At 46.2% G+C, this 17,584-nt stretch overlaps 1 protein-coding gene and 1 long non-coding RNA gene across 2 annotated transcripts in view; one reads left to right on the top strand and one right to left on the bottom strand.

The window, feature by feature from the left end:
* LOC141076408 (uncharacterized) overlaps positions 1-17,584 on the top strand; it is an 85,845-nt gene that overhangs the window by 49,492 nt on the left and 18,769 nt on the right. The gene's annotated exons all lie outside the window — the stretch shown is intronic.
* Positions 11,189-16,197, bottom strand: LOC141076432 (uncharacterized). The gene is made up of 2 exons (XR_012227480.1): positions 13,706-16,197; positions 11,189-13,320 (listed from the first exon to the last, which is right to left on the bottom strand). It is a non-coding gene; the product is annotated as an uncharacterized lncRNA (long non-coding RNA).

The raw sequence follows: 17,584 nt of genomic DNA, 5'->3' as shown, positions 1-17,584 counted from the left end.
GTGTTTACACACAGTGACAGTTCAAATGCATGACGTGCACAGTCCGTCATGGTGCGGGAAGTTACACCCGGCCATGATGGACTGTGCACATCCATGGATGTTAATGGGTTAAGTATAAAAAATGAGTAATTAATAGTAAAACCTCTTCGGGGTAATTAGAGTATGGGTCTCAGTGGCTCTTGGCAATATAAAGTATCGTAAAGGGCAACATTTTCTATCACATAAGTTTCAACAAGAAATATACTTTAACATAGAACTATTTATAAGAGAGCAGAGCTGACGGGTGACGAATTTAGATCTTAGGCATTTGGAAGAGGTGATGGAGACCTTTCATTAAGGACTAACACGGAGATACAGACTCAGATAACTGAGGCAGGGCGATCCCACCATAATTACACTATCATACCGGTAAAAAAAGACATAGAATAAAAAAAGATCATACACCCCCGACAACAACAAACGAGGGGAGAACACTAAACTGGAGCTGCACTCATTTATGGTGGACCATTGGAGCCACTATGAGTCCTGACCAGAAGAGTAGAGAAAGTATTAGTGCCCCCATTTCAGGAGAGATTGTGCAGTAATCTGAATTCCTGAGGATGGAAAACATAATGGAATTCATGACGCTTAGTAAATCTATGAAACCAGGGCTGGAGCCAACACATCTCCTGCAGGCGTGAATAAATAAACACTGCTCAAAAAAATAAAGGAAACACTTAAACAACAGAATATAACTCCAAGTAAATCAAACTTCTGTGAAATCAAACTGTCAATAAAGGAGTGGTTCTGCAGGTGGGGGACCACTGATCACATCTCAGTACCACATCTCAGTACCACATCACAGTACCAATGCTTTCTGGCTGATGTTTTGGTTAATTTTGAATGTTGGTTTTGCTTTTACACTCATGGTAGCACGAGATGGACTCTACAACCTACACAAGTGGCTCAGGTACTGCTCATCCAGGATGGCACATCAATGCGAGCTGTGGCAAGATTTGCTGTGTCTGTCAGTGTAGTGTCCAGAGGCTGGAGGAGCTACCAGGAGACAGGCCAGTACACCAGGAGACATGGAGGGGGTTGTAGGAGGGCAACAACTCAGCAGCAGGACTGCTACCTCTGCCTTTGTGCAAGGAGGAACAGGAGTACTGCCAGAGCCCTGCAAAATGACCTCCAGCAGGCCACAAATGTCCATGTGTCTGCACAGTTAGAAACTGACTCCATGAGGATGGTCTGAGTGCCCGACATCCACAGATCACGAGCAAACCGTCTTGCCACAGCTCACATTGATGTGCCATCCTGGATGAGCTGCACTACCTGTGCCACATGAGAGAAAGCATTAGTACTGAGAAGTGGTCTGTGGTCCCCACCTGCAGAACCACTCCTCTATTGAGGGTGTCTTGATAATTGCCAATAATTTCCATCTGTTGTCTATTCCATTTACACAACAGCATGTGAAATTGATTGTCAACCAGTGTTGCTTCCTAAGTGGACAGTTTGATTTCACAGAAGCTTGCTTTAATTGGAGTTATATTCTGTTGATTAAGTGTTCCCTATATTTTTTGAGCAGTGCATATTACAGCCCTCAGCCACGCACAGCTTAGAGATCTATCATGGCACAGGTGGAATATTTGTCCTGTAGATTATCACAATCCTCCTTGAAGTTAGTTGGTTTTAATACAAATTGAAAAGTCAGGATAAAGGGAAACTCTGCTGTTATTGGACAGAAATTCACACTTGGCCTCACTGCACATTTACTGTTGTCGCTCATAAAAGGGAAGTTTGGCCAGAAAGACTGGACCTGGTCTTGTAGGGACCATGAGACATTCAGCAGCACAGAAGGGAGAGAAGAGTCATCCGAATAGATCTCAGGGATCTAGGAAGACAACAGCATCATTACCCTCCGCTTTATCTTACAGGCCCGGCATAAGATTTTTCTTCAAGTGAGTTTCTAACCTGTCAGCACATTCTACGTACGCTGTCATTTGGCTTTATAGTTTACAGATCTGGGCAGGTAACGGTCAGCGTCTCCTAATCCCAGGGGGTAGGTGGATCCTCCTGGCCGTAAGTTCTATAGAAAAGGGCTTTCAATGCCCAAAGTCATTTGAACAGTTTTGGGTGGAGGAGAATGTTGTGGTCTAGAGGCAAAATGGTGATCATGGTAATACGGCCGGACTACACCACCGATAAAGCAGCCACAGGCGGTGACTGAGAGGAATCTGTGACTTCTCTGCATTCAGTGGTTACTACTCACCTGGGTAGTCATATGTGGGAATCTGCTCTTTACACCACTCATCACCCCTCACATCTGTCTCTGTAGTATTATTATGGGTCAGATCTTCACCCTGAAACAAATATTGTAAAAGTCACAGACAGATGGAGAAGTCCCATCTATGATCAGCTCTAATCCTGCCATCTCCACCGTTCTCATTACACAAGTATAAAACATATAATACTGGTGGATAAAACAAGACTGAGCACAAGACCTTCACAGCCGTCTACACATCATAGGGGAGATCTCCTGACACCTTCTCTCCATCTACCTGAGGATCCTGAGGAGCACTGGGATCTTCTTGGTTACAGTCCTGTGGAAGAAGAGGACGGGGACATCTCTCTGGTGTTGTCCTCTTACTGGATAGATCTGGAGGAAACACATACAGGGACTAAATTCATTCTCTACATACAGATAATTATAGGCCGTGTGTATTTAGTCCTGTCTATTACCTGGAGATGTGAGGGGCTGGGGAACCTCCATTATGACGTCCTTGTACAGATCTCTGTGTCCTTCTAAATACTCCCACTCCTCCATGGAGAAATAGACAGCGACATCCTGACACCTTATAGGAACCTGACACATACAATGATACCGTCATCCCCCGATCCCTTCATAGTGTTACTGTATAATGTCCCAGCATTCCCAGCAGTGTCACCTCTCCAGTCAGCAGCTCTATCATCTTGTAGATGAGTTCTAGGATCTTCTGGTCATTGATGTCCTCATGGATCAGTGGGTGAGGTGGAGGCCCCGTGATTGGGCTCAGGGGTCTTCCACATCCCTCAGACACAGGGTCCTGACAGCGATCACTAGAGGTCTTCTTCACCACTGTGTAATCCTGGTTATGGAGAGACACAGTAATAAATCTCACTCCAGACATTCCCAGAGTCCTCACCTCTCCAGTTCTGTCCATCTGTTATTCCCATAGATAAGAATGATGTAATGTGATGTCATCAGAATCTCTCACCTCTCCAGTGAGACGGAAGAGGATCTCTAGGGTGAGGTGTAACATCCTCTCCGCCATCTTGTCTCTGTCCATATCCATCCTTGATGGGTAAATCAGGAAAATTCTCTTTTGTAGAAGATCTTCACTGAGAGGATCCGATATTGTAGAGACCTGAATGAGAAGAAGATGATCCGATGTAACATCATAAGAATCCTGTGTAATAATACAATTACTGGAGATAATAAGGGAAACATAGGAGGAGATTTATTATCTTACAGGGTTTAGTTTTCTTCCCTGACATCTACTAATAAAACCTATATATTTAGGCCACAGACAACAAGCAGTTTCCTCCTCGGAGTCGGCAGCTGAACACGTTCCTCATAGACTCATCAGCGTCACCATCAATTCCCATCAGAGTGAAGGAACATCGCTCCTCTATTCAGCTCTATGGATCCAGGATGAAATCCACTGCGGCCCCTGCAAGAAAAGAGCGAAGTCTGGTGAGACCCCCGAGGCCGGAGATTTCTACAGCTGCTCTGTGCACAGGACCTGTGATGAGGTCACAGGAGGGGAGGAGTCAGGGGTCACATGATCAGGGCCTCAGTGTGTGCAGGACTCTGCTGTGCTGGTTGTCATGGTGCCGGATGAGGGGAAGTTTCTGTGTGGGGTCAGGAGGGGTTTACAGGGTGGATGTGGCAGAGCCGTGTGTGTACGAGGTGTACGGAGCGGAGCCGTGTGTGTACGAGGTGTATGGAGCGGAGCCGTGTGTGTACGAGGTGTACGGAGCGGAGCCGTGTGTGTACGAGGTGTACGGACCGGAGCTGTGTGTGTACGAGGTGTACGGAGCGGAGCCGCGTGTGTACGAGGTGTACGGAGCGGAGCCGTGTGTGTACGAGGTGTACGGAGTGGAGCCATGTGTGTGCGAGGTGTACGGAGCGGAGCCGTGTGTGTACGAGGTGTACGGAGCGGAGCCGTGTGTGTACGAGGTGTATGGAGTGGAGCTGTGTGTGTACGAGGTGTATGGAGTGGAGCCGTGTGTGTACAAGGTGTATGGAGTGGAGCTGTGTGTGTACGACGTGTGCGGAGCGGAGCCGTGTGTGTATGAGGTGTATGGAGTGGAGCCGTGTGTGTACGAGGTGTATGGAGTGGAGCCGTGTGTGTACGAGGTGTATGGAGTGGAGCTGTGTGTGTACGAGGTGTATGGAGTGGAGCCGTGTGTGTACGAGGTGTATGGAGTGGAGCTGTGTGTGTACGAGGTGTACGGAGTGGAGCCATGAGTGTGCGAGGTGTACGGAGCGGAGCCGTGTGTGTACGAGGTGTACGGAGCGGAGCTGTGTGTGTACGAGGTGTATGGAGTGGAGCCGTGTGTGTACGAGGTGTATGGAGTGGAGCTGTGTGTGTACGACGTGTGCGGAGCGGAGCCGTGTGTGTATGAGGTGTATGGAGTGGAGCCGTGTGTGTACGAGGTGTATGGAGTGGAGCCGTGTGTGTACGAGGTGTATGGAGTGGAGCCGTGTGTGTACGAGGTGTACGGAGCGGAGCCGTGTGTGTACGAGGTGTACGGAGCGGAGCCGTGTGTGTACGAGGTGTATGGAGTGGAGCTGTGTGTGTACGAGGTGTACGGAGCGGAGCCGTGTGTGTATGAGGTGTATGGAGTGGAGCCGTGTGTGTACGAGGTGTATGGAGTGGAGCCGTGTGTGTACGAGGTGTATGGAGTGGAGCTGTGTGTGTACGAGGTGTACGGAGCGGAGCCGTGTGTGTACGAGGTGTATGGAGTGGAGCCGTGTGTGTACGAGGTGTATGGAGTGGAGCCGTGTGTGTACGAGGTGTACGGAGCGGAGCCGTGTGTGTATGAGGTGTATGGAGTGGAGCCGTGTGTGTACGAGGTGTATGGAGTGGAGCCGTGTGTGTACGAGGTGTATGGAGTGGAGCTGTGTGTGTACGAGGTGTACGGAGCGGAGCCGTGTGTGTATGAGGTGTATGGAGTGGAGCCGTGTGTGTACGAGGTGTATGGAGTGGAGCCGTGTGTGTACGAGGTGTATGGAGTGGAGCTGTGTGTGTACGAGGTGTACGGAGCGGAGCCGTGTGTGTACGAGGTGTATGGAGTGGAGCCGTGTGTGTACGAGGTGTATGGAGTGGAGCCGTGTGTGTACGAGGTGTACGGAGCGGAGCCGTGTGTGTATGAGGTGTACGGAGCAGAGCCGTGTGTGTACGAGGTGTACGGAGCGGAGCCGTGTGTGTACGAGGTGTACGGAGTGGAGCCGTGTGTGTACGAGGTGTATGGAGTGGAGCCGTGTGTGTACGAGGTGTATGGAGTGGAGCCGTGTGTGTACGAGGTGTATGGAGTGGAGCCGTGTGTGTACGAGGTGTATGGAGTGGAGCTGTGTGTGTACGAGGTGTACGGAGCGGAGCCGTGTTTGTGTGGACCCCTCTGTGTACACTGTATACACCCATATACCCCCAGCTTCGGTCGCAGACCCCACAGTGTACGCTGTATACATCCGTATACCCCCAGCTTCGGTCGCAGACCCCTCTGTGTGCGCTGTGTACACCCGTATACTACAGCTTCAGTCACAGCCCCCTGTGTTCACTGTATACACCTGTTTATCCCCAGTTTTGGTCGCAGACCCCTGTGTACACTGTATACACCCAAATACCCCCAGCTTCAGTCGCAGACCCCTGTGTATAATGTATTCACCTGTATACCCCCAGCTTCACTCACAGACCCCGCGTCTCTCACACTTTATACACCTGTATACCCCCATCTTCAGTCTCAGAACCCTGTGTGTATGCTGTATACACCCGTATACCCCCAGCTTCGGTCGCAGACCACTCTGTGTACACTGTATACACCGTATACCCCCAGATTTGGTAACAGCCCCCTGTGTTCACTGTATACACCCGTATATCCCCAGTTTTGGTCGCAGACCCCTGTGTACGCTGTATACACCCGTATACCACCAGGTTCGGTCGCAGACTGCTGTGTATGCTGTATACACCTGTATACCCCCAGCTTTGGTCACGGACCCCCATGTGTACGCTGTATACACCCGTATACCCCCAGCTTCGGTCATAGACCCCTCTGTGTATGCTGCATACACCCGTATACCCCCAGGTTCGGTCGCAGTCCCCTGTGTATGCTTTATACATCTGTATACCCCAAGCTTCGTTCGCAGATCCCTGTGTACTCTGTATACATTCGTATACCCCCAGCTTCGGTCACAGACCCCTCTGTGTATGCTGTATACACCCGTATATCCCCAGCTTCGGTAACAGACCCCTGTGTATGCTGTATACACCCGTATACCCCCAGCTTCGGTCACAGACCCCTCTGCGTATGCTGTATACACCCGTATACCCCCAGCTTCGGTAACAGACCCCTGTGTATGCTGTATGCACCTGTATACCCCCAGCTTCGGTCACAGACCCCTCTGTGTACACTGTATACACCCGTATACCCCCAGCTTCGGTCACAGACTCCTCTGTGTATGCTTTATACATCTGTATACCCCCAGCTTCGGTCACAGACCCCTCTGTCTATGTTGTATACATCCGTATACCCCCAGCTTCGTTCGCAGACCCCTCTGTGTATGCTGTATACACCCGTATATCCCCAGCTTCGGTCACAGACCCCTGTGTATGCTGTATACACCCGTATACCCCCAGTTTCGGTCACAGACCCCTCTGTGTATGCTGTATGCACCCGTATACCCCCAGCTTCGGTCACAGACCCCGCATCTCTCACACTGTAGAACTGATGCAGGACACACACGGTACAACTGCGGTCGTCGGTCTCTCATCTCTCGCACTTATACTGATAACATAAGATGGAGTCAGACGAACCCTCCTACAAAACGTGAGAACAAAGTCATTACTACAGGACTGTGTGAGAAAGGGATTTATTCTACAAGAAACGCTGGGGCCACAAATGAGAATAACATAATGTCGCTCATCTTCTCTTTCACCATAGATATTGGCAGTGAGGACGACTTCCACTTTGCCTCAATGTGGATTTTAGTGGCCATACATAAGTAGTTTACTAGCTTCTGAAAGCTTTCTGGAAGCCGGGAAGGCCTGGTTCCCAGTAAAAGAGTAAAAGGTTCCAGATCAACTGGTCCACCATACATCTGTGCTATCAGATGCTTCACCTTCTCCCAAAACCCAGAAACCACCGTACAAGACCACCAAATATGTCTCATGTCACCAGATATTCCACAGCCCCTAAAACAGTCTCCCGAGATATTGGGGAAAATGCTGTGAATTTTTTCCTGTACATAATAGACTCTGTACAATAGTTTTAAGGAGGTCTCCACAAGGGAAGTCTGGTGACTACCTCTTGATAGGGTGTCACAGCTACGATACCATTCATCAATTGACTGTTCAAACTCCAAATCCTCCTCCCACTGTAACATATACTTCAAATTTTTTATCATTTTGTGGAGAATTTATAGCATAGTAGATCAATGAGATCATTCCCCTGCCCAAAGGGTCATTTAGACATTATTTTTCAAAACTCATTGCCCTGAGAGTAGTACCGCTCGGGAGGATCTGCTTTCCAAAGTGGAAGATCTGGTTCAATCGCATTACCTCCCTAGCTGGAAGTTCAAATTTTTGAACAAATTCCTATCTGTCAAGTAAGATATTAAATGGGGATCACAAATGTTTAAGTATATGAATACCTTTCAGCTTCCACCAAGAAAAAATTTGAGGCTCAAGGCCTGGCGGGAACATGGGGTTTTGTAATATAGCTGTCAGGGGAGAAGGGCTTGATTGTAAGTTATAGCTAAACCGGACTTTCCTCCAAAGAAGCAACGAGTGGACTGTAAAAGGAGCCACATTCATTAACCCCCGTGGAAGTCGGTCTGTGGTCCACATTAGGCCTGATAAAGAGAATGGTTTGGAGAGAAATGATTCCAGAATAACCCATCTCGGACTATTGGGATATGAACACGCACTTATTAATGGAGCAATCTGTGCCGACTTGTAATAAAGTGTAAAATTAGGGAGGGATAAACCCCCTTCTTTTCTGTGTCGGAACATACGTTTTTGCCCAATTCTGGGTTGTTTTCCTAGCCAAAGAAACTTAGACATCATGGAGTGTAACTGAGTGAAGGTTCTGGCTGGTACCATAATTGGGAGGGACCTAAATAGATATAAGAAGCGAGGCAGTGACACCATTTTTAATGCATGTGTTCTGCCGAGCCAGGATAACTTTGAGGAAGCCCATCTATCCAGGTCCCTCTGGAAGTTTTGGATCAGTGAAGAGTAATTCCACCTAAACAGAGGTGACCTGTTGGCTGTTAAGTTGATACCCAGATATGTTAGATAATGTTCTTTGTATATAAACCCAAAATGGGAGGCTATATTAGTTTGCTCTGTCTTAGGAAAATTTACAAATAATGCTTCGGATTTATCAATGTTAATCTTTAACCCTGAGATCTTCTCAAATTGTTGAAGGAGGGAAAACAAGTGTGGGAGTGAAGTGTGGGGACTTATTAATGTTAGCAGGAGATCATCTGCAAAGAGGCTGACTTTATATTGGTCTCCCATATTCTCAGGGCCCAGGATATTCTGATCTCTCCTTATTGCTTCCACAATGGGTTCCATTTTTGCAAGTGCAAAAAGATCCGGAGATAGAGGACAGCCCTGCCTGGTACCCTCTGAATATTAATTGGAGGGGGTGTGGTGACGGGAGTTTTACATAAGTGATAGGGCTATCATATAACAATTGGAGGCACTTTATAAGTTCAGGGGAGAATCCGACTTCCGATAGAACCGTAAAGAGATATGTCCAGGACGCCGAATCGAAAGCCCTCTCAGTATCTAATGCAAGCAGGAGAAGTCACTTTCGCTGTAGGTTAGTTGTATGAATAATATTTAACGCTCTCCTAATATTATCTGGGGCCTGTCGCGCTGGTATAAAACCAACCTGACCCCGATGGATGAGGTGAGGGAGGATTTTATTGATCCTGTTAGTCACAATGGATGTAAAGATTTTGAAGTCAATGTATAAGAGGGATATAGGTCTATAATTTGTGGTGAGATGATCTTTCTTAGGATTAGGGATTACGGTTACATGCGCCACGTAGAGCTCAGGGGGCAGCTGTGAGCCATTTAGTAGTGAATTACAGAGGTTTTTATATGTAGTGTCAGCACATCGCTGCATTTTTTATAATATATTGCTGTAAGACCATCTGGCCCCGGGGCCTTTCCTCTTTTTAGTTTTTTGATTGATGAAACTATTTCCTCCTCAGAGATGTGTAAATGGAGTTGTTGTGCCGCGGACTCAGTCAGGTTAGGTAGATGTAGTGTGTGAAGGAATGACTCCAGTAGTGAGGGGGGTGATTGTGGGGCGAATACAAACTCTGGGAGTGTTCATTATAAGTGCTATACATGACATCGGGGTGGGCTGAGGTCTGACCCTTAGGGTCTTTTATAGAGGAGATTATATGCAGTGACTCTCTCATTCTGAGCTTACGAGCGGCATCTTATTAGGCTTATTGGCATGGTGATAAAACGCGGCTTTACTCCAAGTTAGCGCCTCTCCGTTCTGGTGGTGAGAATGGCGTCTAATTGTCATTTCATGTCTTGTATTTGTGTAGATAAGTATAGGGGTGAAGAGCGCTGATTGGCCAATTCTAACTTCTGCAGTTTCTCCTCCAGTCTGGGCTGTAATTCAGACCTTTCTTCTTCCTGTAGGCCGATAACTTAATCACAGAACCGGGAATAGATTTTCTGTGCGCGAGTCACATTACTCCAAGTGAGGCCTCCTCCGCTGTGTGAGTTTAGGAGAAATTTGTTATATCTTCTCTAATAGCGGTTACATTAGAGATTTGGGAATTTTAGCTCCTGGTGCAGAGTCGATAGCACAATCATATGCCGCCATATAGTAGACGGCCGGTAACTGGTGAGAATTCCCTCCTGTGTGGGGTCTATTTCCCTCCAGAGAAAGCACACGTTACATTCCACACATAACACTGTGTAGAGAAGGCGGCGCGGGGTAATTGTGCCAGTAGTGAGGGGCGAATAATGGCGGGAATGTCACTGACTGAGGAGAAGGCTCCATGGAGGTCTGCACTCCGGAGCTCATGTGACCCCTGACTCCTCCCCTCCTGTGACCTCATCACAGGTCCTGTGCACAGAGCAGCCATATATGTGGAGTGCGGCTCTGCAGGTTAGTGATGGGCAGTCCGGCTCTTCTGGCTCCTTTCCCCACTTTTCTCCCTCCTGTCCCTTCACTATAAAGCCTGGGCCTCATTATACAGCTGTACAGGGGTCTAGTGAAGGCTTTTTAGCCCTTTCCTCAGACTGTAGCTCCTGGGCACAGGTCCTCACTCCTGTCCCTTCACTATACAGCCTGGGTCTCATTATACAGCTGTACAGGGGTCTAGTGAAGGCTTTTTAGCCCTTTCCTCGGACTGTAGCTCCTGGGAACAGACCCTCACTCCTGTCCCTTCACTATAAAGCCTGGGCCTCATTATACAGCTGTACAGGGGTCTAGTGAAGGCTTTTTACCCCTTTCCTCAGTCTGTAGCTCCTGGGAACAGGCCCTCACTCCTGTCCCTTCACTATAAAGCCTGGGCCTCATTATACAGCTGTACAAGGGTCTAGTGAAGGCTTTTTAGCCCTTTCCTCAGTCTGTAGCTCCTGGGAACAGGCCCTCACTCCTGTCCCTTCACTATAAAGCCTGGGCCTCACTATACAGCTGTACAGGGGTCTAGTGAAGGCTTTTTAGCCCTTTCCTCGGACTGTAGCTCCTGGGAACAGGCCCTCACTCCTGTCCCTTCACTATAAAGCCTGGGCCTCATTATACAGCTGTACAGGGGTCTAGTGAAGGCTTTTTAGCCCTTTCCTCAGTGTCGGGATCCCTCAGATTACTCTTTCATCTGAAGGACCGATGTTCTTGGGTGTGAAGCATCATATGTCTCTAATTAAATCAGCTCCATCGAGAAGAACTACACAGACACCAGCTGTATAATACAACTCAGGATGCCTCCAAGACGCCTCTGGCTTATCAGTTAGGCTTCCGTCTTTTATAGTAAAGAATTTAGACATTTACAGACATGCGCAGTACAAATGATTTTACAACTTGTTTTCGACAAAGAAAGTCATTTAGGCGAAAAAGCAGAGGTATTTGACCTTGGTTCACAAGGGAGATGTCTGAGACATCTCCTCGAAGAACAGATAAGGTTTTAAACAAGAGAATGCAACATAGACAGAACTCAATTTAACTCCTTCAGTTCCTATCATTCCCCCCTTTGACATCTTCATTTTCCACAATCTGGAACACTGGATCCTGCAACAACAGCGGATAGTGGCTCGTTCACCAGGTACTATCCCAGGCCGACGGGTTGCCTGAGGGAGACAGGTCTTCTACCTTCTCCATCCCCCAGATACTGAAGCCACGTCCATCATTGCAAGAGTACGCTCCTTCATGCCAGAAATGAGATGTCAATCTAGGACTCAAAGGAATAATAGTTAAATTCTTGTTGTTTACAGTCAAACTTCCTTATCTATTTCTACATCTTTTCTTGCATACAGAGATACACCAAAAAACAAGTTTCAATAGCACATATATTACGAAGATACAAACAACAATACGTAATAGACTTAGTATAATCCCAGTTATCCAGCCTCCAATACCCTTAAACCAATTAGCTGGATTAAGAAAGGAGAATGTATCTGACCACCAACTATCCTTAGTACGATCATTGTCTTTATTGTACTGATCTCTAAGTTTTTGAACATCCTCTATTTTTGATCTTAACTTTAAACTACTGTTGGGATCTATATAATGACAGCAAGCTGGTCCGATGACTTGACACCTCCTTGCGCTGCAGTTAAATAATCTAATACTATGGTATGCTGATTAGTGGCTATGATGAGCTGATTTTGGACAGCAACGGTGGTGTTCAATATATCCAATATATCCCATATTTGGTCATCTAAGTAATCTGTAGCCCTGACTAATTTATCCCACATTTGAGTAATCATAGGATAAATAAAAATAGAGCTGACAATTTTATTGGCCACACTCATCTGCACTATATGTGGTCTCCCAGAGAGGCGAGGTGTATTGTCAGCAGCTCTTTTGTACAACGTGTGTTTAGGTATGCTCTGAGTATTCAACTGGTCATTCGGAATAACAAAGGTAGCTGGAGTCAAACGACCCAGAGTACAAGCACCTTTTACCCCTACTGGCAACCATTTATATGCATTGTAAAGGGCTACAATACCCTACATCGGGATTTCCACAGGTGGGAGTTCCTTTCTCATATCCAGATGACTCGTTGCAAGGTATATTACCTGAAATATTAAAACAAGTTTCATTATTGCCCTGGGGAAATAAATTGGAATACTCCCAGGACGTATTATGCAACCTTCTTTCTAGCAGTATTGGTTTGAAGGCATCAGTAGAGTGGGAAGTTACATTAAAACTAACTTGTAGGCCATACATTGGAATTTGCCCCAGGTAGGTTAATCGAGTTCTATTCCTGGGTACCCAAGCCCCCCCTTTATATGCCAGATATTGAAGGTATGTATTACTTCCTGAAAGATTACCCTGCCACCAAGGGTATCCTACCCATCCCACAATAGGTATACCAACAGTTGTGTTCCATAACTTCACATTATTTGTGGCATTATTAGCAAGTGTATCAGAACAACTGGTCCAGGCAAATAATTCCTCGGGTGGCACAGGAATAACAAGGAACGGAATACTAGTGGCTGATACTGCTGAATGTGTGCAGATCCAGCAAATGATTTGACCAATCATTCAGTAATTTTTCATGATGTTGTATAAACTTATTATTCAAGGACATTGGAGAATTTAGATTGTCCCACGCAGCTACCATTATTACAGATAATGCAACAAAACCAAACCAAAACATTATGCACTCTTATGCTTTGTTAACTCCTGTGGCTAGTTTGCAATGCGATGCGTGGATCCAGGTTGGTCGTCCTTCCAACTTAACAGAAGTAGGCGTTGTTAGGAGTACTTGGTAAGGTCCTTGACATCGGGGTTCAAGGGTCTTTCTGGAGTGTTTCTTGACATATACGTAATCACCAGGTTGTAGACAGTGAGTTCCTTCCACACTATCTGGATCTGGAATGGAAGAGAAAACTAGAGAATGCATTTGAGTTAAATGCTTTTGCAACTGGATTACATAACTTGTCAAATTATCCACATTGAGTGTTAAGACCTGTGGGTAGTACAACCCTGTGTTCGGTGGTCTTCCAAACAGTATCTCGAAGGGTGACAGTTTAGTTTTCCCCCGTGGGTGTGTACCTTACTGAGAATAATGCTAATGGGAGACACTCTGGCCATGGTTTATGGGTTTGTTCCATGGTTTTCTGTATTTTCAATTTTAGTGTCCCGTTCATTCTCTCTACCTTCCCTGAACTCTGTGGGTGGTAGGGTGTATGAAATGCCTGTTCTACACCTATCATTTGCATGACATTTTGCATTACCTCAGCAGTAAAGTGTGTACCTCTGTCTGATTCAATTGTTTCAGGGACACCGAATCGTGGTATTAGTTCCATCACCAGTTTCTTTGCAGTGGCTCGAGCTGTAGCCGTTTTCACCGGGTAGGCCTCTGGCCATCCAGAGAAGAGATCTACACATACTAGGATATTTGCATACACTCCTACCTTGGTAGCTGTATGTCGTCAATCTGCCGTCTCTGAAACGGGTAGAGAGGCCTAGGTGTCGCTTTCTTAGGGACTTTTACTGTTTTACCTGGGTTGTGCTGTGCACAGATGAGGCATGATTGTACAAGTTTCGCGGCTGCGCAACTGAAGCCAGGAGCGATCCAGAAGGCATCTACCATGGCACACATGTGACTTTTTGAGGTGTGATTGGGGCCATGTGCTGCTTGCGCCATGATTGGGAACAGGGACTTTGGTGGGCACATTTTATCCTTATTCTCCCATACTCCATTTGAGTTCAGCTCAGCTCCCAGTCTCCCTCGGTGTACCTTCTCTGTTTGGGCAGCCTTTTGCTGGAGGGATTTCAGGACATCTAGACCCAATGTGGCTGGAATACGCTGACTCCCCGCCACCGTCCACTGCTCTCTCTAGGCCGCCTTGTGCTATTTTAGCAGCCTCGTTCGCCCTTCTATTGCCCTCTACCTCCACGGAGTCACCTTTGTGTGTGCTTTTACCTTGACAATGCCAACCTGGACTGGTAACATCAATGCCTCCATCAATTGTTTCACCAGCTCTGCATTTTTAATGGGCTTCGAATCTGTGAAAATATTAGCGACTTTACCTGCAGCGGCTCTACACGCCTCAGTGAGTGCCTTCAACTCTGCCTCCTGCGCCGACATGTGAGGAGAGAGTGGTTCCGCTCGGATTACCTCATGTGAGGATACTACTGCATATCCAGTGTAGAATCGTCCATCCTGGTGGTATCTGGGGCCATCTACAAAAAAGAAACTCAAAGTCTGCATTAGGAACAGGTTTTTCATGAATGTGTGCAAACCCAACTGTCTCCTGACTCATCAGTTCTATGCAGACATGTTCATGCGTCATGTCAAAGTATCCTTCCTCACTTGCCAATACGGTCACCAATTCCCCCTTTTCTGAATCCACAGGCAGGAGGGTGGCTGGATTCAGAACGTTACATCTTTTGAGGAGTGACATACTCAGGAATTAGTCGAGCACACTCAAGTCTGAGCTGTCTGGCCATAGACAGATGTTTTGGTTGAACTTGTAGGAGTATGGCATGGATGTCATGTGGGGAATAGATTGTCAAAAGAAACGTCAGTGTCATCTCACATGCCTTCCCTATTACGTCTCCACTTTTTTCCTTGTGCTCCAGCATACATGACAGGTCGTTTTATTGTCCTTGTTTGCTCAATTTCTTTAGCTACCTTAAGGAGGTCTTTCGGATCTACATGTCTCCATTCAGGTCTGGCTGTCTGTACTGCGTCTCGTAAGTCTTTGTTCATACCGTCAATGAATGCATCCACCAGTATTCTAACATCAAGTGGATTTATGCAAATGTACCACATGTCTGCCCATTTCAGCTGTAACCGTCCATGGTATATCTCTACTCTCTCTCCTCTTTGCTGTGTCACATTAGTCAGGAGTACAGACTGCTCTGATTGTTCCACTGCAGCCCATTGTCTTAGTGACTCACAGTACGTCTCCCCAGATCGTGCAGATTTATCATCCATGCCCCAAGCCTGATTCTTTGTCACATCTGTGTGTCTGTAAAACGGGAATGGTTGGTCCTCAGGGGCAGGCAGCTGCTTCAGCAAAGCTAGCTGGTCAGAGGGGCTCCAGGGATAATACACCTGTATCTTTCTTATTCTATTCACACTTCTAGGTCCTGATGGGGTTGGCCGTCTGATGTCTACTGTCAGCTTACTCCTCAAGGGCCAATGTCCCCACTACCCACTATCCACACTATCATGTCAGCTTCTTATGATCTTGTCTGGATAGGATTTAGTGCAATTCTCTTAGGTCAGTAGCACAGGTCACACAAGTAGCTATTCAGTCTGGGTTTATCTGAGTCTGACCACAGTGTTTACAAGTCCATCTGTTTTGTCTGGGTCTCTGGTTACACTTTGTCAATCAAACATTCATAATACACCTTCCACACTGCTGCACATTCTCAAGCATCATTTATTCACTTGCTATTTTCTTCCCTTGTCTGTGCCTTTTTGTACATCCAAACATTCACACTCTGGTATTTTTGCCTTTTTCAATATTTGTCCCACTTGTTTTACTGCTTCCTTCCTTCTCTGTCTCTTGTAATTTGACACAATTTGCTATACAAATCAATCACACAACTAGAAGCAGGTTCAAACACATTAATGACCAAGCAATCACTTACAATTCCCTTCTAAATTAGGCACCATATCTTACTTTTAACTTCCAATCTTCAATTAAGTACTGTTGCTTTAAAATGCACAAATCTTTCAGCTTGTACCTTACGGATAGAATTACAGAGAATTTTGAGCACAGCTCACACTCAGCAGAGATAAGAGCGAAGGGAGAAGAAACTACGCAGCGGTATCATTCCCCCCTCCCATCAGAATGCAGCGTCGTCCTTCACAGAATTCTGTAGTTCTTTAGACTTATCAAAATCAATTTCTACAAAGAAACTCAAAATCACGGGATTTCACTGTAAGGGCAGATAACTGTATAATGAGATTAACCATGCCTTGCCCTTTTTCTGGCCAAATGCATTCAGGAAACTTTACAATGTAATGCCACATATAACACGAACTATATCATTACTCAATTCATTCAGTCTCAGATGTAGATTTGAAATATCTATAACGCATCTGTCCGGGATTCCACCACAACTAGAAAGGTCACAAATCTCTTGACACAAAAATGATGTGTGATGATTCATTCATACGTGCTCATTCACTGATTTTTTTTTTTTTTTTTTTTTTTTTTTTACTCAATTACTCATCTCTCATCTTATTCAGAGGTTGTCATAGACATATATACAAGGATTCACACAGCCTGCCTATCTTGCACTTTGGATTTGATTAATACTTTTTCCAGGTTCTTTGCTGCACTACTTCCATATCTATCCTCAATTATATCACATAACCGATTTCCTTCTTCAGGTATCTTTCCCTGACTGTTCCCCATCTTATCTTTTATTCTTATCCTGTCTCTCTTGTTGTCTTCCTGTTAGTCCCCTGCCTTAGGTGGTGTATTGGGTAAGCTCAAGACTAGGCTCTACTATACCTCGTTACCTTCTTCCTAAGGTGCTAACAGGCTAAATGGAGTGTCTGTTCCTCGGTGTACTACGTGTTTCGTGTACTTATATGCTATGTAGCATCCGAACAGAAATACTCCCACAACACACAGGATTGTAAATAAAGTGTCCATCTACTGGGGTTCTTCAGTCATATCCTGTCACAGGCTCATTTCACGGTCCTGTGCTCATTCGGTCACACTCTTATCTGTCACAAGGTTTATTCGTAAAGGGTGTTGATTTAAGCTTAGGCGGTGACCTCCCCGGAAGGACGCTGTCACATGGCCCAGTTAGGCAATATCACCACTCTTTGAACGAATACCTACTGTGCAGCTTATTTGTCTACTTTCCACAACCTTTCAAATCAAAGTAGCCATTCAACAACCTCCTCTATTCCTAGTGCGGAACCGTCTATAGTGAAAAACTTGTCCGTCCGGGCTGCGCAGTATGAACTGTTCACCCAGCCTTATATTCCATAATGTCAGACCTCTCCCATTTTGATTTGCATCAGCTCTTTTTCTAAAAATAGCTGTGCACACACAGAACCTACAGTAACCTCTCATTCGAGCAGAAATTACATATGCGTGTCACACCCGATTTCCTCAGAGTTCTTATATGGACCTGATTTTACGGCCCCCTCCTCTAC

This window comes from Dendrobates tinctorius, unplaced genomic scaffold (genome assembly GCF_039654945.1).
Source record: "Dendrobates tinctorius isolate UK_male_01 unplaced genomic scaffold, ASM3965494v1 ptg000404l, whole genome shotgun sequence".
In the NCBI taxonomy this organism is placed as follows: domain Eukaryota; kingdom Metazoa; phylum Chordata; class Amphibia; order Anura; family Dendrobatidae; genus Dendrobates; species Dendrobates tinctorius.
The sequence above is the reverse complement of the archived record's forward strand: the minus strand, read 5'-3'. Positions and strand labels throughout refer to the sequence as shown.